The following is an 18855-nucleotide window of genomic DNA, read 5'->3' as shown; positions in this document are numbered from 1 at the left end:
GTTTAGTCGAAGGCGAACAACCCTTGGGGTCAGTTTGACAGCAGAATTGTAGCGCGGAGTTTGCTCCTCAGTTTGCATTCAACGGGAAAACATTTCTCTAATTCAGCCGTCCAGTTCACCCATATCAGTCAGATCAATTCCAGTTTAGGAGGCTAATATAAGGCGGGCGTTATAACACCGGAATTATATAAAAAAGAAAACCCACAGTTTTTACTAAACATGGGATAGAGGTGTGATCTTTTACCCTTTAACTTTTAACTTTAACCAACAGTTGACTAAGTTGGCCACAGCACAAATGGGGCTAAATGTAGCTATGATCTTTTAATCTCCGATCTTTTAAATGTACGATTGTAAGGCCCTACTGTGTCCTTCTTGTATAGCGCATTTTGATGAAACATATACGTTGGCTATATTTCGGCCCCTATCGGTAGTAGGCTACTTGCACATTCATGATGAAAATGACAAGGAGTACTAATGTACTCAGTTGTGCTGATTTTAAAATATCCCGAAATAAAAAAAAGAATTGAGCCCAGTCTTTAGGTTGAAGCAGATATGTTTTCCCACAATACTCGGAAGAAATGACTGTAGATACATTCTTGTGAATCACTGATTAAGGAAACCCGTGCAGTGAAGGTGTAATGTCGTGAACTATTTGCAACAAGTTTTTCGATTTTTTTTTTCCAAATTGATGAGATGGCAATTTAAAGAAGACACCATTAAGACACCCTTTCCTTTAAGAATGTCCGCGTTCTACTTTAAAGAGCCCAGCTATAAAGCTGCATACGAGTCGCTTAAGAAATATTCAAACCAAGTTAATAGGCATTATCGACATTGTAGGCCTAACACCCATGCGCTAATACAAGACAGGCATGGTTCCATAAATAAATTTATACGGCATAGTTGTTGAAAGAATGTTCCATATAAAGGAGTGTGTACTTTCATCCTCTCGCTAAAATTAATTTCTTCCTGATGAATTATTACAGATAGACAGAGAATGCTATGGTTCTGTTACTTGGAGGACCGCATAAATCTGCACCCCACAATTAGGCTACCTGTTAAGTAACGTCGTGTCTTTCCCTTGGTAAAAGCTGGAGTGTTCAATTAACATTTCACAACTACGGCTCAATTATTCATGAGTTTATTCAGTTTATTATGTTTTAACTTAGCAGGTAGGCTACAACCGTGGCAGTGTGTTTACCCGGTGCTTCAATTCTTAATGCAATTTGCAGTTGAATCAAGTATCATTTAATGTAACATATTCCTTATATTAAAATAACACTTGGATTTTTAATGCTCACATAAAATATGTAGAGATGATGTGAGGCAAGTGTTCAAATTTCTCATTTGAACTATTTTGCATGTTTTTACAATTCAGCCGAGCCAGTAATGGAAGCATATGCCAAGGTATACTGTACAGTCATCGATTCATTAGAAAAATACTTTGAGAAAAAGGATTTGTAAAAAAGGAACAACCGCACATTCTAAATCATTTTGGTTGAATTTAGTAGCGGGATATCAAATCCAGAAATTGGATTACTTTTACGATCTTTATTTCGAATTAACTTTAACATTCACTGAAATGTTTTCATCTGTAAAATGAAGTGCGTATAGCCTACAATAAAAGGTTAAGTTTTATTTTTGAAGAAACCTAACGGTTAGGAAGTTAGTTTTAAAAAGCTGGCTATTTATAGAGGAGAAAAACATTGCTCTTGCACAGTACTGTTTACACAGCTGAGGTGAGCTGGCGGTATTTTCCACCAATCACCTGTTTTTTTCACGAGCACGAGCGAAAGTATTTAAATAAAACGATTTGTTAAGGTGAAGTGAAACTGCCCTATTTTACGACTAGAAAACATCCTAAATCTGAAAGAAGTCGGGTGTACAGAGGATCACATAATAATACGAGGCCTAGAGCAAGCGACAAAGCCACTCATTTCTAAACTACTGAGCTTACTTTTTAAACGCCCAGTAGGCAACAGTAGGCTCTAATACCACAGAGTGAAAAGTATAAAACATGGTTATTATTTTACGGACATTCTGCTTTCCCATTGGAAACTCGCAATATGTTGTCACTCATTCGAAATACTAACAAGTAGAAATAACTTTTCAGCCTAGTGCTTTTTATACAAGATCCGTTGAATTGAACAGGCCAGTCTTAGTTTCCCGGTTTTAATGCTTATTATTTTGTTCTGGTCTAAGTCTCTCGGTCGATGCAAACGCCTGGTTTAACTCTTACCTCAGAGAGGGCTGAGTATTCCTGGACATAGATGGCATTACTGTAGTTCGGAGCAGACACACAGCCTGTTTTAACTATGTGTACCGTTAGTTTTGTTGCGTTTCTTTTAGGGACTCAAGGCGTCAGTGGGTTATCGCCACGTTTTACCCTACAGAGGAATCTTATTTAAAATAAAAAGTTGAGACGTTCATAATTTGAACATCATGCCATCAAACAACTGTATTATGGGGACAAAAATCTCAAACATCACTGCATTTTACTCGACCGATGTGTATACAGTCCCCTGTGGCCGGCCTCTGTGATGGATTGCATTGTTGGTCCCCCAGTTATTGGCTACTTTATAAATCTCTGCGCTGTTTCTTATTTCTGAGTCTGTGTACCAGGCAAATTTTTCTGTTGTACCTCAGAGAAATTATGTTTTTTGCAACGTTTTGACTGAAATACACGATGACTTTTTGAAATGTTGGAAGCAATAAATAAAAAAGGAACCGTGTGTGGCATGTGTGAATTAGTATTAATATTTCAGGGACAGATTATTTATCAGACATAACCAGAACAATTGAAATCAAGCCGATTTTAATAGCCCATTATATAACACAATATCCTATTTAAGATTTACGAACATGTTTTCAGTTAATTAATGCATGTTGCGGCTGGTAAGAATTGCACCGTATAGCGTCGTATGGAAATGTACAGACTAATGCTACTTATTTTTCTATTCAAATAATTCTATACACTGCCGATATTGCCTCTCCATAATTGCTTTTCAACCCCATTTTATGAGGGCAGCAATATTTTTGTCGTACACGTCCCATATGGTTCATTATTATAGTGCCAAACCACTGAAATAACCGGGCTGACCGTTTCGATCCCTAAATTCGCTCTGCTTTTCATGAGATGACAGGCGCATAGATATATTCTGAGCATACACTCGCAATTCTGAGAATCTTTGTTTTCAGAACTTCCGTGCTGGAACGGCTGTTTGTCATCTCTGAACTAACAGCACATTAATATCATTGTGGGGATTATCAGTTTTCACAGAAACGGATATTTGGTATACATTAAGATAAGTTGTTTATGTACTCAGTGAAACAATTGCGAAGCTGAGGACGAAAGCAGCCACATGCAGCAAACATGGGGCAGCAGAAAATATAAACTTTATTATTATTATTCAGAAACACAAGTTAGCTTTTTGAAATGCCAAAAAATACGTCGTGTTATGATGGGAACGTAGTCAAAAAAGTCAGAAATAGACCAGAAGTGATTTTACAGAACTAATATTTTCTTGCATTCAAAACGAAGAAAACGCTGTCCTTTTCACTTCCCGTCCCCCCTCACAGCAAAATAAAGTTGTAGGCTATCTATAATCTGTAGATACGCAGTGAACAATTTGCAACGTCATTTCGTGTTGTCGCTACACACTACGCTTTTAACGCCCACAATTAAAAACACTGAACTGGGTCAAACAGCTAAATAACTACTACATTCAATACCCACTGACTCTCCGACTGAATATGGCACGAACTGTGCATTAAACTGTCTTTAATTTCATCCTTTTGTGCTCTTTCAGTACGAAAAGCGAAGCGTGAATGGAAACTCTGGCTCCTAATATGTGTTAATTTCCTCCCAAAATGGAAACACACCCGTCCGTTTGAGATAATATAGTGAAACACATAGTTCAATTCTTAAATATGTGCACCTGCCAAAAATTCAAATTTCTCTCTTCTTCCAGTTAACCGAAGATATAATTAATTCGATCGAAATAGTTGGGATAACCCATACCATGCATTATGTAACAGTATTTTGTAGATTTCACCAGCTATTACACAATTATTGTGTCTAAAAATGTGTAATTATATCTAACATGTGCACTAGATTAGGAGGACGCTTTAATTTCTGTAATAAACAGATAAGATGAAAACTATATTAGAACTATTGAATACAACTGCGAAAGGGGAACACCTGTACATGACTACAGGTGTTACTGTATAAGAGTGTAGGCTGCGCTTACCCCAAACCTGTATTCACTTACAGAATAACTCCCATCGAAAACACAGAAACACTAAGTTAATAATAAAAAGCGTACATCATAAATCACGTCCATTGCTTGTTAAAATGGCCTGATGGAATATTCAAGAGCTGACAGCTCTACAAAAGACAATTTGTTCGATATCAATACATCATTTACAGAATGTATATATAGAATGTGTATATATTTCGTAATAAAGTTCGTCCTCAAACTATAAATAGATTAGAATTAACTGGCGCTGTTTATTGGACGTTATTCAAGAAGAATGTCTCAAGGGATAGGAAAACAGGGCACTTAATATAAAACATTAAGAATGTACTCTTTATTTCTGCTCGTGTGCAAAGTTGGCACAACTTTGTCTGCGATTATATTAAATGTATTTCGTTTGATATGCTGCTTGATTTGTATGCATCCTACTTAATAACCGAATCGTGTTAATTTTTTTTCTATGATCTGCACATATCAAGGACCGTGGTTAGGTGCCATGCAGGTGGATTGCCCTCATGTTTACGTTATACGGGCATTTCACGTAAAACCTCTTATGCAAGTGTTGTTTATTGCCATTTATTGTGTGATATAGGGAGCGTTTTTTAATACCCAAAACAGTTTATGAAACTACTCTGCACCAAGATTAAAATAATTATCATTCAAAATATCGTAAGACATTTGACCCAGTCCGATGTATATTATAGGCTATTCCAGAAACTGGGAGTTTTAAGTATACAAGAAGTAGGAAAAACACGTCATTTGCAGCCTATCAAATGAAGCACAAACATCCGGCTGACATCATCTTGCTGCCGCGTGAGTCAGCGCTGCAGTCGGTCTGATACACAGTTTGTGACCTTGATCGAAAGGGTGAAAATGAAAGAAATGTCTGTAAATGTATCGAGCCTCCGTTGAAAGATGAATTCTTACTTTTGATTCGAGTATCTTACAAAAAATTACACCATTCTGTAACTGTTACTATTCTGGTAGCTAATGATTTTACACCGCCTCATATCCACACACGTATGACACAGTACGAAACTCACCTCAGATACTTACACAGCAACATTTTAATGGTGTCAAAAAGAAATCATGATTCATTTAATTTTTTAAACCTTCCTTGCACATCTGAAAATAAATGTTATGATTAGCTTTTTGCTAGTACGTCTGCCCTTATTAACCATAATTACTAATTACACCTTCCCCTTAAGAAAGAAGTCTCAGTATCATCTGTCCATACTAGTCATAGCAACTCTGAAGGCAGTGTGTGAGGGTTTATAGACTTCCATATGAAGACAAAGCAGCAAATTGGTATTTCACCTGCTTTTACAGGTAAGAAAGGCTGAAATCAGAACATTATACATTGAATCATCCTTATCCTTTCATTGCCCTTTTTTTTGTGTGTGTGTGTGTGTGGGGGGGGGGGGGGGTGCATTCAGCATATGCCCATTTCTCCCACAGGAGGACAAAGCTATAAGTGGGAGCCATGCAGTCTGGGAGACATACTAATACCGGAGACATTCTGTTTTGAACAGATATTCATCTCCTGCTTTCCTTCTGTCCTCCATCTGGGAGGTTCTGGTCAGCAACAGGAGGTTCTTTTGCTGTATGAGTTCCTGTGCTAACTATGCATTTTCTGTTTCTGACCACACCCCTTAAAGAATGCTCATAACCAGCGCAGCCAATCAGAGCACCTGTAGCTCCAGCGATGGCAGCGGCAATGGCTGGCTGGGAGTGTCTGGCCGCTGCGACCTCATATCCTGTGGATCATTCTGTGTTCATTTACTTCCTGATCTAGTTTATGCACAGTTGGTGCTTACCTTTTCCAATCAGGTGTTGTGAATGCTTCAGCATCACTAAATTTTAATTTCACCCAAAAGTGATAAGCTATCCAAATACTGCATGTGATCATCTGACCTAAAATGGTCATTTATTGGATAAAATGGATGAGAATAAAATGGTGAATCTTGAACACAATGTGTACGTGCATTTGTTTGAAAGAAGTTAGGAGTATACAGATGCTTAGTATTTAAGCATGAATAATGACTACATTGACTACATTTAATATTTTGTAAATTCATATACAAAGAATTGTCCCTATACTTAGGGAAATGGTTGAATACAACTTCCCTTACATCTGTAATAAAGTTGAACCCAGTAGCAAAAAACATACCTGTGATATGTGAGTGACTGACCTGAAAGGTGTAGAGGAAAGAGGAAAATGTTTGCATATAAGGTAAAAGCCATAGCTGGCAGGCCTGAAAGCATGCCTGCTCTCTCAGCTGTGGATGTGTGCTGTCTCTTTCCTGAGATCTCCCTGAGACTGTTTCTCACAGGGGCTGTTTTTAACTGCTTCGCCACAGAGACATTCAACGTTGCAAGGAAAAGAGAGGGAGAAACTACCATTTGCAATATCCTCCAGGGATTTGTGCCTGGCGTTCTACCCTGAAATTATGCCGTAAACGTTATGAACAAGATGCCAGTTTTAGAGACCAAAACCAGAGGACCAAGGGCTTCTCTCAAACACGAAAGCTTTTATTTTAACAATGCCTGTCTGGACTCTACACTGCTAGCACAAAAACACACAATACACAAGCAGATGACAGACAGATGTGTCTGTGTTTATTTCTACTCACTGTATTTATTTCGCAGATACATGAAGCAGTGGCAGTAGAGGTTCATTGAAATATTGGTTTAAAACATATCAAAAACAGTAACACACCCAGTTCCTTGTGAAGTAAGTGTCCTGAGATATTGATCAGGCAGCTGAGCTTCTCAGTCAAGTTCATTGAACTCATCTACCTTAGTCATGTACTTATCAGAGAGCGTCCCTCCCACTTAGCAGTTTCAGTTTGATACATTTTTTCATGTGCGCGTATGCTTTGAACCCGTAACTTTCACGTTATAAGGCCAGGTCCTTAACCTCTGCTCAATCCTCCTGCCTGGAAAACAATTCTAGCACAAACAACTATCAACCAACAAGCATGTGAGAATGCTCTTGTTCCCCACCTGTAAGCACCTCTCACATGGGCACACAGTCACATGGCCACCGCAGTGTGTTCCGTGTGTGTGTTGTGTTTCGTGCATCCCACAAGTGTCTGTCTCTGCGACATGTGTCAGCGCATGTCGCACATTCTCGATTTACACGCCTGAAGCACAGTGACAAGCAGCCTGTGTCAGACACTTTTGTTTCTGCTCTTACACTTTTCAAAACTGCATCTGCTCATTTGCATCTGTGTAGGCAGGCGTGCGGCCAAAATGCAAAGCATTCAAAATAATCAGTCCAATCTTACAGGTTTTTCTTTAAAGGTCATCTCGTAGCAAGCCCGCACCGCCAGGTCTCAGGTTTCCAAAGCTGAACCAGTTGCTCACTGCCGTTGGTATTTTGAGTTAATAATCTTTTAATGTTTAACCTTTTGCGTGGCGGCACTGGGTGCTATCTTCCCATCTGTGTGGGGGTGGATGGGACTGGTTCTGCATGGGCACCAACCCTAAGAGCCACTTCTTCAAAGGAAAGCGGGTGTATGTTTGTTCAAGAGGCCCTGCCTCTGTCATCAAGACAGATCCACCCATCGTGCCGGCAGTCTATAATGTTTTAGTGATCTACACACAGTGGAAACACAAATACAGAGAAAACATACAGCTACAATCTAAATTTCGTATGAGGTTGGTGTTCAAAAGTCGCCCAGGATATGGGTGAATCCACAAAGCATTAATAAATCTTCCTTATGAAGGACACAATAGTTTTTGTGTTATACTGTCCAGACTGTCACTGTCCAGAAAACATAAGCATAAATTAATACTTCATTTGTTAAAAATAACAGTAAGGTAAACTGCCTATGATATTTCGGAGAACAGACTTAGGTGCCGTTTACATTCTGTAAGTGTTTCTTTGTAATTCAATGAAGACAATCAATAAACATACATTTTATACAATGTGTAGTCAAATTCTTTAACGCGAGCTCAGGAATTCTCTTGGACAGTAGCACCAGACATTATAAGGGTTCTGGCATGAAGTTGGGTTTGCTTTGATGCAGGGAGAAATTGCCAATGGATGCATCCTGTAACAGCTCCCAGCATTTACAGTTAATTTAAATAATCAGTTCAATAGGTATTTGTCAAATGCCATGTTGTCATCTCCTAAAAATGCACTTTTTAAGGAGCCAAACCTGAAAACAGAACAAGAAGGGTTATTCTATCCCGAGATGAAACTCACTCATTTGTTTGGATATCATTACTTTTAAGGCATGGAGACAAACAACAGCATCAGTGACCTCATACATGGGCGAAATAAAAAACGCGTAAGGTGTTCATTATCATAAAACAACACTGATCTGTCAATCTTTAAAATTAACCCTGTAGTGACAGCACTTTGAACTAGGTGACATTACTGAAAGGCCATGGAGCGTGGGAGGGTATGACTCAACCCGACTCACCGAAACCGTTAAAATATCAGTGGCTTTTCACAAACACCATAAACAAGCTTTCGGTTTGGTAATGAAAAGGTTAATGTTAAATTTAGTAGGACGAGGGCAGATGAGCAATATCACTCTATAGCAGAGGCGAGATACGTCTGCATGTTTCATTTCTTTTCATGGGTACTGAATTTCAAGCGCCTTTATTTCCTGAGCTGTTTTGATCTGACACACGTAAAAGTTTTCAGATGTGCGAGCGTACAGGACCATGATGGGTCAAATGGAGAAGCAGACAGAACCTAAATACTCCTTACAGAGCTGCCTGAGGAATGGTAAAATAACCCTCTGCGAAAGAAGACAGCAGAGTGCTAACAAACACGATCGTTCCATGCACAAACAGGCTAAACAGCACAACGAAAAGTAATTATCAAGTTCTGTAATGTATCGCTAATGTCCAGTTATGTTTTTTAGTATTTTCTCAGAGGTGATATTGAGCTGTGTGTTTTGACTAGAAGTGATTTCATTCAAAGCTGTTTCATATCCTTTTAGTATGCCGGGGGGGTGAGATGAGTTTAGGGAACAGAACAGCGAGGTGTCACATGTCTCTTCGTCTCACACCCAGATGGTATCTATCTTTCTTCATGTCCCGTCAAGTGAAATGGTTGTCTGTCTTTCTCAGAAATCATCCCAAGTGCGCTTCCAGACTATATTTAAAAGAGTTGCTACCCTCTTCCATTACACTTCCCCTGTTCTCAATATCCCCGGACTCCGACGGCCACCGCCGCTCGAAACTGGAGACGCGCGCTCTGGGCTGTGCGCTGCGGCCGCTGCCACCGACGCGTGGAACAGTGCGCAGGAAGACAACGAGACGAAGCTGTCAGCAGCTCTTCGCTTTACTCATCGGAATGTAGAGACAGATATGGGGACAGCAGCGCCTGTGCGTGTGTGTGTCTTGGTTGTGCGTGTGTATATGCATGTGTGTGTCTTGTTTGTACATTTAACAAGAATTGTGTCAATACATATGCAGCTGTACAAATGTATATCTGGATGTATCTAATTCCTTCTGAATAAGGGTGTGTGTGCACCTGTTCATAATGGTCAGCTGCAGTATCTATCGCTAATACATCTTAATTTTAAAACAGTAAATGTGATATTTTTCACATAAACAGACACCACATTCTCAGCTTGTCCTTCTGATGAGCAAAGTCCTGATTTTCAGGAAGCAAAAGTGGGACTCCTTTTCACAGACTGTTTAACCAGGGATAGGAGTGTGCAATACTGACCCCTGACTCCAGCTCTGTGTACAGGAGATCTTTCTGAAGGGGATTTCATGAGCACCTCTCCATTGGAAGCACTGGGTGCTTCTGCCTGTACTAGGAGCAGGTTAGTGAGAGACTGTGGTTGCTGATCACTGGAGTTTGTCGTGTTCATTGAAGCTCACACGTCTATGTTTTGGGGTAGGGAAAATGTTCCAGTATTGCAATAGTCCCAGGCATTGAAAGCACATCACTGTCTTCCAGTGACAGGACAGTGAAGCTGCATATCAATGGCTTAAATCAATGGCCCCCTGATTCAAACCAATCGTAGTGATTTTACTATAGGAGCAGGATCTTGACTGGTTTATGGACATCAGTGATTGGCAGCACATGATAGCTGCTCCCCCATGGGGATCATAAGGACTCATAGCTCTGCCTCCATCATGGCAGCAGGTGAGCAGTATGTGTGCATCAGCACCCCCTACTGCAGTATTGCGCACACACTGTCACTCCCATCTACACCCTGCACTCAGCTCCCAGCATGCACCTGTGCAAACCCTGACGGTGGCTACCATACATCAGCTGACCAGTATAGGCCATGGAGGAGTTGCCCCGGGGGGACAGATAGGACAGCGGTGTGGCGCACACGCGGTATGCGTAAGCAGAGGGGGGCTTTTTCTCCCTCTGATTTCTCAGTGAATACAGACAGCAAGGAACTCTACATACACACACGTACATACGCATGAGCACAGAGCAGTAGAACTACTGAACTACTGCAGTTTATTATATGTACTGGCATAACGAGACAGTACTGAGCAGCACTCCCTCTGGGGTAAAGTTCAGACACCATTATCTCCATGTGGTCAGGCAGAGAGACTGCTTTGTCTGAGCCATGGCATGCACATAAAACTACAGCCAATACTCGGTGACCATAAATCCTAATGATCTGTTTGTCCAAATGTGCACCTGTTCAAAAGTGTCTCTAGCAACTGCTGTACATGAGTTCTAACAACTACTTGACTCAAGATAAGGGAAGTACATGATCCAGGTATTGACCCAACTGGTGGTCGGCATAGCAAAGACATGGCCACCATCTGGCCCAAAGTACCCCTTTCAGTAAGCTTCCCTGGATAAGGTCACCAATGGCTAGACAATACAATAATGCAAATGTAATGTCCTGAGGTTACTGTGTGACAATGTCAGTACTTGAAAACAAAGACAAGTGACAAGCAATTGAGTTTAGATGACTGTGAAAATACACTTTGCCACGACAAATGTGCAATTATGTCCAGACAGTGAAAGGCAGAAGTTACTAAAGCAGAAGGTTTTTGGTTTGACTGTCTACTGTAATACACAGAGGGCTCCATTAGGGACCTATTTCAGAAGTGCACATGTCTCTGTTCTCACACAGCTGTGTTTATGGGTGATCCACAGTGCAGAGGCAGAGAAATAAACTAAAAAAGATCTTGCAATGCCATTTTCGCAGCAGTAATAATACATTGATGAATTAGTAACAGTACATTTTTATAGTTTATTTAAAATTCTCACACCTGGATATTTTGATTATACAGGAATGGTTCGGGTCATGCTGTGTCACATCTGTTTCAGACATATTAGTCTGTGGTCAGGTGATCAGGTCCCTGCCCTAAGATGGACACATTGTGGACAGGAAGTGACATGATGCACATTGAGCACTTCCTGCTGAAGCCCATCCAATCCCCACATCTAATGGAAGGTAGTTTGCGATCTTAGATGAGCAATGTAATTGATTCACTGTTAGTGTATCCATTGTGCTCTGGAGTGTTTGTGTGTGGGGAGGGTTGTATGTCACCAGAATATGACTGTGCTCTCATGTAATATATTCACAGCTCTAGGATTACAAATGTGCTCATGCAATGGCTATCAAATTATGTGAAATATATAAAATCTGAAATATAATTGCATATAATGTCCATAATATTACACATCCCTACACTATCTCTCTTTGCCCTACTGTTAATGGTGTGTGAAGTGAGACTAATCAATTTACAAACACTTCTACATACACATATATTACATATACATGCACACAAGTACACTGAAATCTATGTGACATATTTTCATGAGTTTTCACCTTTTGGGGGGTTGAGGGAATCTTTTTTCGGTTAGTCTCCCTATAATATTGTCAGTTTTCACACAGCTTTACTCTTCTGTGTCTCATTTTTTGTTAAATAATCTTAAAATGATCTCCGTTATTTTATGGATTGGATTTTTTTGTGTAATAATAAATGTTGGTCTTAAACGGCAAATGCACGTATTATATTTATTTTACACTGGTTTCACTTTTAAACCTTATTATTGGACAGTAGGCTAATATTCAGTAGTAGCCTATTGTTGTACATTCATTTTTTTTTCTTAATGCTATACATATCTGACTAACGCTATGAAACGTTTTTGGTTTCAGTTTAGCTGTACGAAAGGTGGTGTATAAATGCAGTTGTATCTTAAAATGCTATATATATGGTATCAACATATTCACAACTAAAATTCATAGGCTAAAATAACTACTGTAATGATGCTGAGACAATACAAAATAATATGGTTATTAATATATTCCTTTAATTATATATTACTTATTATGAATATATTAATATATTACCACTGTTACTGATTATTATCTATTATTAGCAGTAGTTATATTCAACAGGTATACAATATGTAAACCTGTACTTCTGTTCCACATAAAAAGCATAGAATCAAGCACAGAAAAATCTCTTGCTACCTAAGCACTCCTTATCAGTAAACTTTAAAATGTATCAAACACCCTCGTCATCGTCATAAAATTTCGTCGAAGTGAGAGTCTCGGGGAGCGCGAGCGGCTCGCGAGGCAGGACCGTTGGAGGAGACAGCTGTGCGCTTCTCAGACGGCGCACACACCCACGGTGTCTGCAGCAGCACCAGCTGCTCCCTGGCTGCATAACACGGGTGCCACAGCGCAAGAGCGCGGATGCCTGAAATACTGCCTTCTGAAATAGTCTCGCCCTCGCTCTTTCCCCCCCTCTATCTCTCTCTCTCTCTCCCTCTCTCCCCGTTCAAGCGATCTGGCGAGCGGCGCGAGCTGGGGCACGCTTTTGCGGCACTCGAAGCACGCAGCCGTGTTGTCCGGTCAGTTGGTCCTGACTCGTTTTGCGTGACGCCGCATTTATACAGAGAGGACGCGAAGCCCCGTCCCGTGGGTCGGTTCAGGTCCAGGTCACTAGGCATTTAATCATCACAGTTACACATTAAAATAATAATATTACATAGAGGAAAAGAAAAAAAAGCTTCACGCAGTGTGCTCGAAATGGGAAGGGATGTGTAATTACCCGTTACGGTGGTGTTCCACAATTGATATTCAATCATTTTGGAGAGTTTACCCCCTCCGCATGGAGACAATTTTAGTAACGCCACGTCTTAACTGCAAACGAGTTGGTATAAATAAAAACTAATGAGATGTTGCGGGTACAATTTTACATCCACAACGCTGCTATTGCAGTTGGGTCCACGCTGAGCTGTAGCCACAAAGTAACGGCTATTATTACACATTAAATTAGATATTTCAGTTTTTGTAGATGCTTACCAAAATGCATTTCATTTAAGGCAAATATTTCATAAACATAGAGACAACTATCCAAATTAATATTTCATTAATAACAGTACCACTAATAATGAATCCATCACTTTCAGAAAAGTTAACAATGTTATCTTCCTCACTTTTTTACACATCAGTAGGAGTATATTTATGCAACAGTACAGTACTATGGATAGTTATTATTCTGTGTACTTTAAATTGGCCAGATATTTTGCTTGAACTGTCCGCCATGATAAAATACAACCTACAGAACAGTTTAAGGCACGAAATCGAAGCCCCCTGGTCCAAAACAGAAGACAGAATCTGGAATTCCTGGCACTGGATTCGCAGCAGTGATTGCTCTGTTCTCTCCTCTCTCTGATCGGCGCAGTCACAAGCAACATGACCACAAAAACTGGCTGTGTCCCAGCAACAGCCTCTCACTGGCCCCAGGTGTGTTAAAGGCCCCTACAAGGTCTATGGGACACACACCACAACTTACATTTTAAAGCACAATGTTTCCATACAAAATCCAGCCGGAGCTGCTTCTGTTCTGATGACAATCAATTAAGACCAAACCCTTGTCTCTGTGACTGTGAGAACATTATTCTTTAGCTAAGGGTGTGTCGGGGCTTTAAAATTTATACATAGTGCGGATTCTCCTCTCAGAGTCTATATGATCATGCTGATGAGTATATGATTGCCATTATCAACTTCACTCACCCTGCAGGTTATAAGGGTAATTTTTAGGTTCTGAATCACAAACAAAAAGGAATAAATTATCTTCTGGATGGGCAGGCAAATTAAGTAATACATGAAAAACAAGGTAAAGTGAAAGGTCATGAATAGCTGTCAAAACCTGGTTTGTTAAGTGCACTGTAGAATATCCTGCCCTGCACCAAAGAACTAAGAAATCATGGCAGATTATATGTTTCATACATTGAATAAAACACCGGTCCTCAGGATAAGCCATAAAGAGAGGCACATACACATGCATTTTTGTGTTTTAGATTTAACACCTCAGTTAATATTAGGCTGCAACTGTTATGCACCCCCTCACACACACACACATACACACACACACACGGACATGCAGACGCACACACACACACACACACTCACATGCTCACATTTACATGCACGTACACAAATACAGAGTGGCCATTTGAGGCAGCTGTGTGACTCACACCAGGTTCATGTAGGAGGCTAAACTGCACAACAGTGAAATGGAAGGTAACTCCACAAATGGAGGGCCCAGAATAGCCTGTGTGTGGGGTGGAGGACCCACACACCGACACCAGTGAAATATCACTCACACAGAGCCTCAAAGAAACATCTTTACTGCACCTCCAATGGACCCCTCACTGTTGTTTCACCACAGGTGATTTACCAAAAGACATTTTGGTCTTACAGTGGAAATATGTTTACCAAGGCGTAATTAGCCATCTGTGATGAAGATAAAGAAATCAAATGAATTTATCCTTCTCATAAAAGGCATCCAAAGGCATAAATGGCTCCAAGAGTGACTGAGTGAGAAAAATCAGACCCATGGAAAGTTTTTGGTTGGTCATATTAAGCCTTTATAAAGCACCATTGGAAGGCCTGGGATGATGAATCAGAGTTTTTTCATTCACATGTGTTTTCCACAGACAGCCAGTCTGGCTTTGATAGTCTGTGTCAGTGTTTAAGCCTGCACACGGTGCTCAGCAGTGCTCATGAGTGCACCCCTGCTTCACGCTGGCACATACGCCGCACACGCACACATGGAGCCAAACAGCCATGTGTAACAGTGTGTGCGCTGTTACTGTGGCGCGGGTGAGCCCGTGGGGGGGGTGGGGGCGGGGGGCAGTTGGGGTCACGCTGCTGGGGAGGCAGGAGGATGCGGGTTTGTGCTGACTCAAAGCGAGAGCCCAGACAGAGAGGCAGAGCCTCGACAGGGAATTTTGGGGCGCTCGTCTGCAAATGCAGCAGTCTGTGCGAGCGTGGGAGGCGCAGCTAGGTCGCGGAGGATGCGTTTCGGCGCGCTGTCCACACTCACCGCCGTGCTCTCACCCCAGCAGAGTCCTACTTTCTGACTGATTCCTTTCTGTCATTCAAAGTCTGTGTGCATTGATTTCATCTGAGTAACTCACAGACACCTCATGAGCCACTAGAGAGTGCCAGAATAAGGGGATGAGGGGACTCTGGCTGATGAAACCCACCTTACCCTACCTTCCCTGACCTTACCACAGCGGAATAAAACCAGCTGTGCTCCACTGAATAAAATGTGTTCCGGTGAAACTGTTGGACTGCCAAGGACCTCTGGTCATTGTCGGCAAATGACACAGAAAGGACTCGCAGCCGTATCTGAGTTGCAGGCCTCAGCCTGTTCCCTCATGGACAGAGCCACTTGTACTCCAAAATCATTGTTTATTAGTGCTCGCTCAAGGGATGACAAAAAAAAGCAGCACTTCCTGTTGAAAGTTATCCTGGTGATTCTGACCACTAACACAGACACATTCAAACACACACAAACACACACACACACGCTCAAAGCCATTGCTGGTGGAAAGCTCCTCACTAGTCACTGCATGGCCACGATAGGCAACCTCAACTGCCCGTGTGAACATGAAATGTAAAAAACGCTCTTACAAGCCAGCCATCTCAAGTTTAATACTGCTGCAAGGATACTAAGTCACGGAGCAACTGCTGAACAATCAACACAAATCAACACTTGAGGTTGCTAACCTGGGATGAAGTGTGTTGCACAGGCTAATCACAGCTCTGTAATGGGCAGCACAATGACATCATCCATCCCTACATCACTGTGCTGTTACACTTGTTACTGGAGGGACTGACAGATCTTTCAACACTGATGTGACTGCACAGCCAGAGGTTAGGAAGAGTGACACTGAGATCTCTCTCTTTTCTCTTGTAATCCTCCTACTCAAAAGGAGATCATTGTAAAGTTGTGCTAAGACGAAGGCTCGGGGCTCATAAGTGTCATGCATTCCTCTTGAGGAATATCTGACTCAAATCTCTATCCAGGCTCAGTGTGGTGATTCAGAGATATCTGAATAAGTCCTCTTCAGACCAGTCTCATCTCTCTCACAGATGCCTAATTTTGTTCTTCTCCTATTGGTCTCAGTTTTCCTCATTTCCTCATGTAATTCTCAGTTGTGTCACAGGAATCTCATTTTGATTTCTCATTTATTTCTTTGTGTATTGCTAAAATCTGGATTTTAACAAATATTGAACAAATTCAGATAGATAAGGTCCTTGTAGGATTCATAAATGAGATACAGGTAAGTTTTTCTCTCTCTTGAGAAATAAATAATACAGCTCAAATACATCTCCCCTCTGGGCGGAATTCAGACTAGATGACCACTTCTCTTAATATTGATACTGATATCACCACTGATATGTACACCACTAATGCTGAGACTACTGTTAGCATGACGAAGAGGGCACATGTTTGCCAGCCTTGGTGTTGATGTTAGAGCCAAGGCTTGTTGAGGTTAGCGTTAAGGTGAGAGCAGAGACTGTCTAAGTCTTGTTGAGGCTGGTTGAGGTTGGCTGAGGTCGGCTGAGACTGGTTGGGGTTGGGGTTGATGTGAAAGCAGAGACTAGCTCAGGCTTGTCTGTGGCTAGTGTGGATGCGAGAGCTGAAGCTGGTGTTGTGAGAGCCTACACACCCTGCAGTCCACAGCACCGCCCTGTGGAGGTCAGGGGTAACAGGAGAGAGAGGGCTCCAAGAGGGAGACCTGTGATGCTCTCATGCACTATAGACTAGGGGGGCCTGAACAAGATCATTCATGCCCACACTACTAATGGGCCCAGATCCCAGAAGTCTCTAGGACCAGGGACGGATACCAACAAAAACAGTTTGGGCGGCTGTATCGGCTAAGTTACTGTAACAGGGCTCCCGAATAGCTCCACTAGCTATAGCTTGTTTAGTGCAGGCTGAGCTCAGACTCCAGTTCAAGCTTTGTCATTCATCAGCAATGACTGGGAATCTGTTCCCTGGTTTTGTTCCACTGGGGTAAGGTGTTTCATTGGCCAGGGTCCCCTCATCTTGCTGCTGTGGCACCCTCTAGTGGCTGGTGAGGTGTCTGTGAGTCGCTAAGATGACATCTACGGAGACGGACCAATCAGCATGTACTCCTCTCTGGTGCATTGTGGGAATTTCATAGTATGAAAAATAGGCTTCGTTGTGTGTGAGTATAGAGGCACGTGTGAAGGTGAGCCTACTACTGTAGAATTATCGAGTCCACATTATGTGAAATGCCAATAATGTAAATGCCAATAATAATGAAAGACAAGACAAAGGATAAAGGGAACACTAAAAATCTTATTGTGCCTTCCATCTGCTAAAAATGAAGGGAAGCAACTGTGAGCTATTGTAAAAATGAATAAAAGTCACTTCAGATTTGCCGGTCTTATACAAAGACACTCAAATACAAACACAAGCATGGTTTGACTTTTTTTACATGTGTTTTACATTATACAGTTAAACAGATCTTTAATTTGAATTTAGAACAGAAAGAATAAAAAGAATCCCTGTTACCATCTTTTGAAACCTTTAGTCCTGCTGGCCAGCGCAGATGTACTGTATTCTGTACAGTTGTACAATTGTATACAATGGAACTTACCCTGGCCCTCTCTCTCTTTGGGTGGCACCAGGTTGGTGGGGAGTGGTCTCTGCTCTGCAGGCTGGGGAAGGCACATCATTGGGGGGGGGGGGGGGGGGGGGGGAGATGGCCAACATGTCATCTGCACCACCAGTGACCTAAAGCACGACCACAGAGAGACAGGGCCACCAGAGTCACAGATACAAATAGTAGTTGAAATCTCCCCAAAGCTGGGGGCGCACAGCTAATCACTGAAGCTGGATTAAAATCTGACAGAGCGGGAAAGATGAGGAGGGAGGGAGAGAGGAAGTGAGGGAGCAAGGGAGGGAGCGAGGGGAAGGGGGTGGGGTGAGGGGAGAGGCGGGAACGCGGCGGCACAGGGCAGCTCTTTGCGGACCCATGCACAGCCCTCTTGCCTCCGTTCCCGTCCTCTCCCTGGATCCGAATCAGGAGCGCGGATTAAAGGCGGGAGGCCGGGGCACTGCCAAGACGCAGCCCTGAAAGACAAAAAAGGAAGAGGGGGGAAAAAAATCACGGTGATGTTTGAGTGCAGTGTGGGAATATGGCAGAAAAGCCCTGAACCATGTCCAAGCGTGATGGATGAATGGCTGTCCTTTCTGCATGGCAGAGTCAGGCTGGACTCAGTGCAGATTTATGCACCCATATACAACTTTATGGCAGGCAGTCATCCCAGGGATTTCTCCCTGATTCATACAAGAGCTGAAGCCTAAAGCT

This window comes from Megalops cyprinoides, chromosome 11 (assembly GCF_013368585.1).
Source record: "Megalops cyprinoides isolate fMegCyp1 chromosome 11, fMegCyp1.pri, whole genome shotgun sequence".
In the NCBI taxonomy this organism is placed as follows: Eukaryota; Metazoa; Chordata; class Actinopteri; order Elopiformes; family Megalopidae; genus Megalops; species Megalops cyprinoides.
The sequence above is the reverse complement of the archived record's forward strand: the minus strand, read 5'-3'. Positions refer to the sequence as shown.